The 11,952-nt window shown below is 41.6% G+C and overlaps 1 protein-coding gene across 1 annotated transcript in view; it reads right to left on the minus strand.

Annotated features, from left to right (window-relative positions):
- Positions 1-11,952, minus strand: part of cacna1c.S (calcium channel, voltage-dependent, L type, alpha 1C subunit S homeolog) — a 233,288-nt gene that overhangs the window by 210,551 nt on the left and 10,785 nt on the right. The gene's annotated exons all lie outside the window — the stretch shown is intronic.

Genomic DNA, 11,952 nt, shown 5'->3' on the forward strand with positions numbered 1-11,952 from the left:
GGGTTCGGATTCGGTTCGGTATTCGGCCGAATCTTTTGTGAAGGATTTTGGGGGTTCGGCCGAATCCAAAATAGTGGATTCGGTGCATCCCTACTATGGGCCTCAAAAAAATTGTCGCCCGGCGAAATTTTTTTGACACATACTGCCATACAAGTCTATGGGCGTCATTTCCACGGCAAAAAAAATCGCCAATCCCTATTCATCGCCAAAGAGCCTCCTTCTTTTCTCTACTTCATTGCCTTATATCCACTCTCTATCATTTTTATCACATACAGCCTTCTAGTATCATCTTCTTCTTTTGTCACACAGCCTCCCTCTATACTCTTAATTATTGCCCTATAGCCTCTATTTATAGTACAGGTATGGGACCCGTTATCCAGAAACCCATTATCCAGAATGCCCCGAATTACAGGCCATGTCCTATAGACTCTATTTTATCCAAATAATTTACATGTTTAACAGTACTTTGCACTTGATCCACTGAGATATAATTAATCCTTACTGGGAGCAAAACCAGACTATTGGGTTTATTTAATGTTTATATGATTTTCTAGTAGACTTAAGGTATGAAGACCCAAATTACAGAAAGATCTGTTATCCAGAAAACCCCAGGTCCCATGCATTCTGGATAGCAGGTCACATAACTGTATTTTCCCTTGCCATAAACATCACTCTATAGTTGATTTCAAAATGCCATTCATTTTAATACTCTTCATTATCTCTATACAGCTTCCCTAGATGCTATTCTTTATGGTCATGGGATTTTTCTCATCTATATCAGCAAACTGTTTCCTTCTCTTCTTTGCCATATACTGTAGCCTTCCTATCCTCACTGCCATGAGAACTTCTTGTACACTTTAATATTCCGTCTTCTTTATTGCCATACAGTCCCTATCTAAATCCTGAATTGCAAGACATCATCACTTGATTCTAACCTGCCTGGACATTTTTGGGAAGAAACTTATGGTACCAGGGGTTTCCTAGTTAGAACCAAACCCAGAACCCTGGGGCTGCAAGACAGCAATGCTAAACCCACTGTGCTGGGGACCCATGTTTGATTCTGGTGCCTAACGAAACTGACTCTAGTATGTATATGTTTTTAGGGAGATTACACTTTAAACGTTATTGGGCAGTGACTAGTATAAAAGAATATATAATTAAAATAAATAGCAGTAACCCCTTTGCGTATCTCACACTATGGAACAGGTTATTAAAGGCTTCCCATCAGGTCTGGGGTTCCACTATCCTCACTTGTATTGGGAAGACATTATAAAGGCTCAACAATCAAACAGAATAAAGTGGAGGCAGCCCCACCAGCGGCGTTAAACTGCACTCCATTTTATTTTATTCTTCACACACCGCATGTTTCATGCTGCATGGTCTTTTCTTTGATAACCCCGCATTAGAGGGAATAACCTACGATTGTGGGCTGCAATGAGCCTTTAATGATGTTGCATTATGTGCTAAATTAGTATCACAATGACTTCAACTTAAAGTTCTCAAGGGGCAGTATCCATTGAGTCAATTCCTCAGCTAGAATGCCAATACAAGCCAAGTCTAGACCAAGATGACAGTTAATTGGCAATTTGACTGCCCTACCAATAGCTGTCAGACAATGGCCACATATCGATCGGGCAGGTTTGAAAATCCCATCAGTCAAGGTCCACAATGGTGAGAGTTGATGAGACCTTCTTTCAGAGGGTCTCCATAGGCCCTGCTATATACCCAGAATATATTACCCAGAATACAGGCGGCCAAATCAGGGGCAAGATCCACTTGATCACTTACGGATAAATTAGAATAAAATTGCAACCTTCATTTAAAAAGTTGGGATGCAATTTTAATATTGGTGTTGCTTGTTGGCAGCAAGATATGCACTCTAGCCTAAGGGCATCCATCAGAGGAGAGTGTGGGGTCGGTGACCCCCATCAGTGGGGAGCCTGGAAGGACACACTGTGAGGCTTAGCCAATAATTCTCCCTGTGCACAGCAAAGTGTTAATTTTCCCACTGAACTGCGATGCCCCTCCTGGGAGAGTTTGATGAACTTGGAGAGCGGCTGATTCTTGGGGAGGGAACAAATTGGTTTGTAAACCTGTGAGCCGAGAACTGGAAACATCGATATCTCCAGCGATCGATAATGGCACAATCCCAGGCAGGAATATCTCAGTGCACATTTATACCAGTCCCTTGTAGCAACAGCAACTTGGATCCTACAGTAATAAAAATAACCCCCTCCCCGCAGCACCCATCTCCTAGCAACACTATTCTCCCTATGGCATGTTTTGGGCAAATGGTCTATTCCTAAAAAACACAGCAGGGCCAACTTACAAACCTGCAGTCATTATTTTTATTTTTCTAAGAAACTTCAAAATATACGTTTAATACAAACGGTCATTGATTTTGTGAATTTATTTGCAATTGAGCATGTTCACTGCTGCACTGCTGGCTCTGACTCTTGAATGAATGTAGCATATAATAATTGGCAGAAAATTCCCAACCCATGCTCAACCCAAATCCTTCCATGTGTAAATAAGGGGTGGCAGTTCCTGCCTACAAGTTGAATGGGACCCCTATGAAGAATGGGGGTCAGTGATTATTGAATTCCATGTTAAAACGGAAAAGAGTAACTCATGCAAAAAATAAAATCATACGCTGTATATTTTCAATTAAAACAATGGGCACATTTCATGTCCCACAGGACCCCTGCTTCAATCCCCCTATGTTAATCACTGATATATACTGAATTTCTTTTCATTAATATTTATAGATCTCTACCCCAACCCTCAATATACTTTCATACTCCTCTGTGTTGTTATCCCTTCTTGTTCTGTTTCTATAAATCCCTCTTTCAATGCCCTTCTTTATTTCCATACAGACTCCCCCTGTATTATTTTTCATCACACTCAGCCTTACTCTACTATTTCTCTGTGTTGTCATACAGAGTCTGTTAATACTCTTCCCCTTTATTCTAGTTTTCATCACCAAACATCCTCCCTATTTGCTCTTCTTGATTGGCCTCTATTATTTCCTTCATTGCTCTGCAGTCTGTACTGTTTATTGGCATTCAGCAGCGTTGCCCAGACTTTGTCACCTTGGGATCTACTCTTGCCACCTGATGTCCATCATGAGATCTACCTTAAGAATTCATAGCAGGGTGGCACAGAGGCAATTCCATGTAAATACTCTAAATGCCCCCAATACCCCAATTCACCAAAATGCGTTGAAGTCAATGGACAAAATTTTTTTTTTAATGATCAAAATAGACCATGATCAACATCTTGGTCACCCTTCCTAGTTTTCATCATACAGCCTCATTTTATACTTTTCTTTACTGGCATACAGCCTCCATTTATACTCTTCGTCATTGCCTTACAGCCTCTTCATAATTTCTTCTTTATATCACTATACAGCCCCTCTGTACCCACCATCATCATCTACAACCTTCCACTTCTTTTGTTTACGCTACTGACTCTATAGCTTCTCTTCATTGTCCTATGACCCTCTTTTATACTATTCTTCATTACTAGGGTGAATTTGAGCCATTTAGTTTCGCCAAAAATTTGCCGCTGGCGAATTGTCGCCGATGCCCATTAAAGTGTATGGGCTAGGGATGCACCGAATCCAGGATTCGGTTCGGGATTCGGCCAGGATTCGGATTTGGCCGAATACTTCTGCCTGGCCGAACCGAATCCGAATCCTAATTTGCATATGCAAATTAGGGGCGGGGAGGGAAATTGCGTGACGTTTTGTCACAAAACAAGGAAGTAAAAAATGTTTTCCCCTTCCCACCCCTAATTTACATATGCAAATTAGGGTTCGGATTCGGTTCGGTATTCGGCCGAATCTTTTGTGAAGGATTTTGGGGGTTCGGCCGAATCCAAAATAGTGGATTCGGTGCATCCCTACTATGGGCCTCAAAAAAATTGTCGCCCGGCGAAATTTTTTTGACACATACTGCCATACAAGTCTATGGGCGTCATTTCCACGGCAAAAAAAATCGCCAATCCCTATTCATCGCCAAAGAGCCTCCTTCTTTTCTCTACTTCATTGCCTTATATCCACTCTCTATCATTTTTATCACATACAGCCTTCTAGTATCATCTTCTTCTTTTGTCACACAGCCTCCCTCTATACTCTTAATTATTGCCCTATAGCCTCTATTTATAGTACAGGTATGGGACCCGTTATCCAGAAACCCATTATCCAGAATGCCCCGAATTACAGGCCATGTCCTATAGACTCTATTTTATCCAAATAATTTACATGTTTAACAGTACTTTGCACTTGATCCACTGAGATATAATTAATCCTTACTGGGAGCAAAACCAGACTATTGGGTTTATTTAATGTTTATATGATTTTCTAGTAGACTTAAGGTATGAAGACCCAAATTACAGAAAGATCTGTTATCCAGAAAACCCCAGGTCCCATGCATTCTGGATAGCAGGTCACATAACTGTATTTTCCCTTGCCATAAACATCACTCTATAGTTGATTTCAAAATGCCATTCATTTTAATACTCTTCATTATCTCTATACAGCTTCCCTAGATGCTATTCTTTATGGTCATGGGATTTTTCTCATCTATATCAGCAAACTGTTTCCTTCTCTTCTTTGCCATATACTGTAGCCTTCCTATCCTCACTGCCATGAGAACTTCTTGTACACTTTAATATTCCGTCTTCTTTATTGCCATACAGTCCCTATCTAAATCCTGAATTGCAAGACATCATCACTTGATTCTACCTGGACATTTTTGGGAAGAAATTTATGGTACCAGGGGTTCCCTAGTTAGAACCAAACCCAGAACCCTGGGGCTGCAAGACAGCAATGCTAAACCCACTGTGCTGGGGACCCATGTTTGATTCTGGTGCCTAACGAAACTGACTCTAGTATGTATATGTTTTTAGGGAGATTACACTTTAAACGTTATTGGGCAGTGACTAGTATAAAAGAATATATAATTAAAATAAATAGCAGTAACCCCTTTGCGTATCTCACACTATGGAACAGGTTATTAAAGGCTTCCCATCAGGTCTGGGGTTCCACTATCCTCACTTGTATTGGGAAGACATTATAAAGGCTCAACAATCAAACAGAATAAAGTGGAGGCAGCCCCACCAGCGGCGTTAAACTGCACTCCATTTTATTTTATTCTTCACACACCGCATGTTTCATGCTGCATGGTCTTTTCTTTGATAACCCCGCATTAGAGGGAATAACCTACGATTGTGGGCTGCAATGAGCCTTTAATGATGTTGCATTATGTGCTAAATTAGTATCACAATGACTTCAACTTAAAGTTCTCAAGGGGCAGTATCCATTGAGTCAATTCCTCAGCTAGAATGCCAATACAAGCCAAGTCTAGACCAAGATGACAGTTAATTGGCAATTTGACTGCCCTACCAATAGCTGTCAGACAATGGCCACATATCGATCGGGCAGGTTTGAAAATCCCATCAGTCAAGGTCCACAATGGTGAGAGTTGATGAGACCTTCTTTCAGAGGGTCTCCATAGGCCCTGCTATATACCCAGAATATATTACCCAGAATACAGGCGGCCAAATCAGGGGCAAGATCCACTTGATCACTTACGGATAAATTAGAATAAAATTGCAACCTTCATTTAAAAAGTTGGGATGCAATTTTAATATTGGTGTTGCTTGTTGGCAGCAAGATATGCACTCTAGCCTAAGGGCATCCATCAGAGGAGAGTGTGGGGTCGGTGACCCCCATCAGTGGGGAGCCTGGAAGGACACACTGTGAGGCTTAGCCAATAATTCTCCCTGTGCACAGCAAAGTGTTAATTTTCCCACTGAACTGCGATGCCCCTCCTGGGAGAGTTTGATGAACTTGGAGAGCGGCTGATTCTTGGGGAGGGAACAAATTGGTTTGTAAACCTGTGAGCCGAGAACTGGAAACATCGATATCTCCAGCGATCGATAATGGCACAATCCCAGGCAGGAATATCTCAGTGCACATTTATACCAGTCCCTTGTAGCAACAGCAACTTGGATCCTACAGTAATAAAAATAACCCCCTCCCCGCAGCACCCATCTCCTAGCAACACTATTCTCCCTATGGCATGTTTTGGGCAAATGGTCTATTCCTAAAAAACACAGCAGGGCCAACTTACAAACCTGCAGTCATTATTTTTATTTTTCTAAGAAACTTCAAAATATACGTTTAATACAAACGGTCATTGATTTTGTGAATTTATTTGCAATTGAGCATGTTCACTGCTGCACTGCTGGCTCTGACTCTTGAATGAATGTAGCATATAATAATTGGCAGAAAATTCCCAACCCATGCTCAACCCAAATCCTTCCATGTGTAAATAAGGGGTGGCAGTTCCTGCCTACAAGTTGAATGGGACCCCTATGAAGAATGGGGGTCAGTGACCCCCATTTGAAAGCTGGAGAGAGTCAGAGGACAAAGGCAAATAATTAAAAAAAAAAACGAATTAAAAAAAAAAGAAATAATGAAGACCGATTGAAAAGCTGTTTCAATTGGCCATTCTATAACATGCTTAAAGTAAATTTAAAGGTGAACCAACCCTTTCAGTGAGTGTACAACCTATTTCTGTTAATTAGCAAAGACTCAAATCAACCCAGTGCCATTTTTTCAGCAAATAATATGCCCAACCTGTTAAAGTTGCCATAGCAACTGAACACTTTTGGAGAGTTTTGCCTTTTCTTTTTTTAAAACAAATTTGTTTTGTTGAATCTTCCAACAAAAGGGGAAATTTTCACATCTCGTCTCTTTGCAGCGCATCAGTCTTTGTTCCTCTTATAATTAGAAAAGGCGGCAGGAATAAGAACAAAAAGTCACCCGCATCTGTAGAGGGCCACCACCATTTCAATGTAAGAAAATACCGGATTTCTTAAAATTGTTGGTTGTGTTTTGCTCTTAAAGTGGTAGTGCCTTTTTATGATAATGTTTACTCCTGCAATGTCCTTCTCTCTTCAGTTTGGCTTCATTTTAACTTTTGACTTATTTGCTTTCCTCTACTGCCTCTTTTCAGGTTGCAAATGGGGGTCACCGACCCTCTGTAAGGCTACAATTTTATTGTTAATTACTTTTTATTCCTTATCTGTGTATTCAGCGCCCATCCTATTCAATTTCCTGTCTTTCATTGAATCCACGGCCTGGTTGCTAGGAGAAAATGGCACCCTAGCAACAATATCGCTGCTGAAAAAAAAGCTAAAAATTCCAGTTCGACCATAAGTGGGGGAGCCAATCATGGTGACAAAAGGTCTGGGATTGCAGGCAATCGGGGGTGTGAGCAAAGAAGGGGGCACTTTGATGCATGGGGTGTATCATGGCCATGAATTTAGGGGAATTCAGGGGCATGGCCTAAATTGTCCCTTTTATTTAAAATTTAAATATTGTTAAAGGGGTGGTTCACCTTTAATTTAACTTTTAGTATGTTAGTTGCAATTATAAGCAACTTTTCAATTGGTCTTCATTATTTTATTTTTTTTTTACAGTTTTTGAATGATTTGCCTTCTTCTTCTGGCTCTTTTCAGCTTTCAAAAGGGGGTCACTGACCCCATCTAAAAACAAATGCTCTGTAAGGCCACAAACGTCTTGTTATAGTTACTTTTTTATTGCTCATCTTTCTACTCAGGCCTCTCCTATTCACATTCCTGTCTCTTATTCAAATCAATGCATGGTCGCTAGGGAGATTTGGACCCTAGCAACCAGATGGCTGAAATTGCAAACCGGAGAGCAGCTGAATAAAAAAAACTAAATAACTCAAAAGCCACAAATAGTAAAAAAATAAAACTAATTGCAAATTGTCCCAGAATATCCCTCTCTACATACTACTAAAAGTTAATTTAAAGGTGAACAACCCCTTTAAGTCTGTATGATTCATATTGGTTACGTCAGTATGATACCAGCCAGGAGCCATACCTTAGCTGCCTATAGAGGTTTTTGAACTATAAACCCCCAGTGCTGCTCTGGTAGAGGATTATGGGAGTTGTAGTACTAAAAGAGCTAGAAGCCTGAGGGCCCAAATATACCCAGCTGAGTGTAGCATCTTTTTGTGAAATGTTATCCATTACTAGCAGAAAATAGCATGCTCCTGTGAAATGGTTTGTCCCCTGTGAGCCGCAAGCAGTGTGTAGGAAGGCATTAATGATTCCTATCTATCTGTGGGCTCACAAAAGCAGCTCAGCAAATCAAATTGATGTTTATTTCTGGCCTGGGTGTAGCTATGGCAAAAGTACCAGCAGATGACAGATGGAGAATGGGGAACCACGGAACATACAAATGAGATCTCAAGGATGTCGGCACTGCCACGCGGTGGGTATTGGCCCAGCTAATAAATAAATGGCACTTGATGGCAGCACCAACTCCGTAGAGTTCAGCCGAACCGAATCCAAACTCCTGAAGTCACGTTATGTTAAAGCTCCGGATCGCTGAAGATTTGGGGACTTCAATATGCAACTTTTAAAATATAAATCTTTTTTTTATCTATAAATTACAGTTTATTATTAAATGTAATTGTTATGAAGAGCAGTTTCCGTTCATCCGTTTATGTTCCTTTGGTTCTGACTCTTGAAACAATGTAACAAAAAGTAAAAATGCAGTTTTCTTGAGCAAGTCTCATAGAAAGCCCAATAAGGCATAATAATACAAATACCCCTACTGTAATTGATAAGGATCTTAGAAGCCACTGAGGGATTCTGTGACCATATGAAGGCACAAGGCTGCAGGCTGAGTTATACAGGGAACTCTGAGTATCACTCATGTATTATAAGGGATAATGTACCCCCTACTGTAAATGATAAGGATAATAGAAGTCACTGAGGGGTTGTTCTGTGACCTTATAAAGACACAAGGCTGCAGGCTGAGTTATACAGGGAACTCTGAGTATCACTCATGTATTATAAGGGATAATGTACCCCCTACTGTAAATGATAAGGATATTAGAAGTCACTGAGGGGTTGTTCTGTGACCATATAAAGGCACAAGGCTGCAGGCTGAGTTATACAGGGAACTCTGAGTATCACTCATATATTATAAGGGATAATGTACCCCCTACTGTAAATGATAAGGATAATAGAAGTCACTGAGGGGTTGTTCTGTGACCTTATAAAGACACAAGGCTGCAGGCTGAGTTATACAGGGAACTCTGAGTATCACTCATGTATTATAAGGGATAATGTACCCCCTACTGTATATGATAAGGATAATAGCAGTCACTGAGGGATTCCATAACCATATAAAGGCACAATGATTCAGCCTATACAGTTATACAGGTTATACAGGTAACAGAGCCATAAAAAATTCTTCATTCTGAGAAGGTATAAAGATATCAGAAGTCACCATGGAGTTCCATCGCCTGTTGCCTGTAACTACTCCCAGTTAAAACAAAGCAAAGGCAATCTTCATCTCCTGATCAAAGCTGTTTTTTCAATGCTCCTTCATCTGCAAGCTCAGTCCTTCATCAGATCATGTTAATCAAGGTCCTGACATCTCATATTGATTTGTCGAAAGGGCTGTCACTCGGGTGGGGGAGATTATTAGCTGCTTAAATTATCAGACAGGGCTGGGAAATCTTCACTTCCACATAATTAGTTTAGTTGTCCTTTCACTGGGGAGAAGAATCCTCCCACCGCAGAGCATGGTATTTATTGGAATATGGCATCCCATTAATAAATGAATCCTCTATCTGCTGAAGGGTAGGCGAAATGAACCCTAGACCCCTGCCTGCTCCATTACATGTTCATCTCAGCAAACCATTATCTTTATGGAAAAACTTGGATTCCAGTCAAACAGTCCAGAGGAATGATAGCTTTAATCAAAAGATATGCAAAAAAAAACTGTATTACCATTTTATATTTAGACTGGGTTTATTTCATATCCAGCACTCCCCTACGTATGTACTGTTCACTACATCTCCCACCCAAAACTGCTGCACTAGGCACAATATATAGAAAAAAAAGGGCCCTGGCAGGGAGCACAGCAAAGCTGTAAAAGGCACAGTAGCAGGGTGTTATTAGCAACAACATCTCTTTTTCCAATATTTTGTTTCTTTATTGTAAAGGTGCCATGCTTAAGATGAGGGCCACAGCTGTAAAGGTTTCCTCAATGATCCAGTCTCAAGGCAAAAGGTAACCCTCTCCTTGCTGCACGTAGTAGGGATGGGAATCTGATTAAAGAGAATGAGCCACTGCAAGGGGAGACAATGACAGTTCAGGGTTCCGTGTCTCAAACGAATTGTTTTAATTAGGGATGACCTTAATTAGGCTTGGGTTTGGTCATGTAGAATTCAACAGTTTTGGCAGGTTGGGAATGGGGAAGGGTTTAGAGAAATCTCCCTGTTGTGCCTTTTGCATCCAAAACTGGTTTAGGGGGTCCAAGTCTAGATAGGAATGATGGCCTAGGGCAGGGATCCCCAACCTTTTGAACCCATGAGCAACATTCAGAAGTAAAAGGAGTTGGGGAGCAACACTAGCATGAAAAATGTTCCTGGAGTGCTGTGATTGCCCATTTGGTAGCCCCCATGAGGATTGTCAACCTACACTGAGGCTCTGTTTGACAGTACATCTGGTTTTTATACAACTAAAACTTGCCTCCAAGCCTGGAATTCAAAAATAAGCACCTGCTTTCAGGCCACTGGGAGCAACAACCAAGGGGTTGGAGAGCAATGTGTTGCTCACGAGCTACTGGTTGGGGATCACTGGCCTAGGGTATAAGATGATTTGGGCCTTTTCATCAGCATAACAACCCCCACTTGTCACACCTCTGGGTCCGTTAATTTTCAAGCATGTAAAGGATAATTAAGCATTTAAAATAAGTGAATGTGAAATTGATGAGAGTGCTATTCAAATTATTTTTGTAATTTTAATCCATTATTTTTTTTTTTATTCCAAGATATTAAGGGATACATGTGCTGTTAATATGAATGAATTTTGTTCCAACAGCGCCACCTGCTGGTCAGTTTCTGACCAGTCTGACCACCAAGTAGTCAAGGAAGTTGTCAGGAGAAAGAAAGAGGCTGCTTGGTGGTCAGACTGGTCAGAAACTGACCAGCAGGTGGCGCTGTTGGAACAAAATTCATTCATATTAACAACACATTATCCCTTAATATCTTGGAATAAAAAGAAAATAAATAATGAATGTAAATGGCAAAATGTCTTAGAATAGCACTCTCATCAATTTTGCATTCACTTATTTGAAAGGTTTACTTATCCTTTAAATGACTATAAAGGAGGCTGGCCCCAGGCCCCCATGTGCCCCTGACTGCAGAGTCTGCTTCCTCTATAGTTATTCCACTGAGCCTTTTAGGGTAACAGTTAAAGTTGAAAAGAGTGAGGGTCAGGGTCGGAAACCGGGAAAAAACTGGTGGGCCCTGTCTCTTTTGGACCCTGCCAGCCCAGACCTACTCCCTGCACTCCCTTTCCTTACCTTCCTCTCTAACCCTGGTCATGGTGACATGCAGGAAAAAGGTATGCGCGTTGTGGGGGGTGTGACCTTCTGAGAGGCCCCAGCCGAAGATTTAGTGAGCCTGAGGCTGCAGGCCCAGTGGGCCCTGGGCCCCTTAGTCGACACTAGTGGGGGGATAATGGCAATAGAACAACAAAGTAGCGGCTGTAGGAAAGATGGCTGGACTGGCAGTAGGACAAGATGGAGGCTCAGTCAGAACCCAGTCAGTTCTCAAGGCATTCCTACTTAACAGCAACGTAACTAGAGGGAGGCGGGCACTGGCACGGGACGCACAGCTGGGCCCGGGACATCCCCTCCCCCCACCCCCTACCGTACGCCTGGAACAGGCGGAATTCGTGGCGCGCGAGCTGCCGGGGGCCCTGAGGGGGTGCGGACCTTGGCCCAATTGCATCCCCTGCTCCCCCGGTAGTTATGCCACGGCTACTTAAAATTCCACAGGAAGGAGTAACCAGACACGTGCAAACCATAAAGGAAACCATTTTGTTGGCATT

Source organism: Xenopus laevis, chromosome 3S (genome assembly GCF_017654675.1).
Source record: "Xenopus laevis strain J_2021 chromosome 3S, Xenopus_laevis_v10.1, whole genome shotgun sequence".
Taxonomy (NCBI): Eukaryota; Metazoa; Chordata; class Amphibia; order Anura; family Pipidae; genus Xenopus; species Xenopus laevis.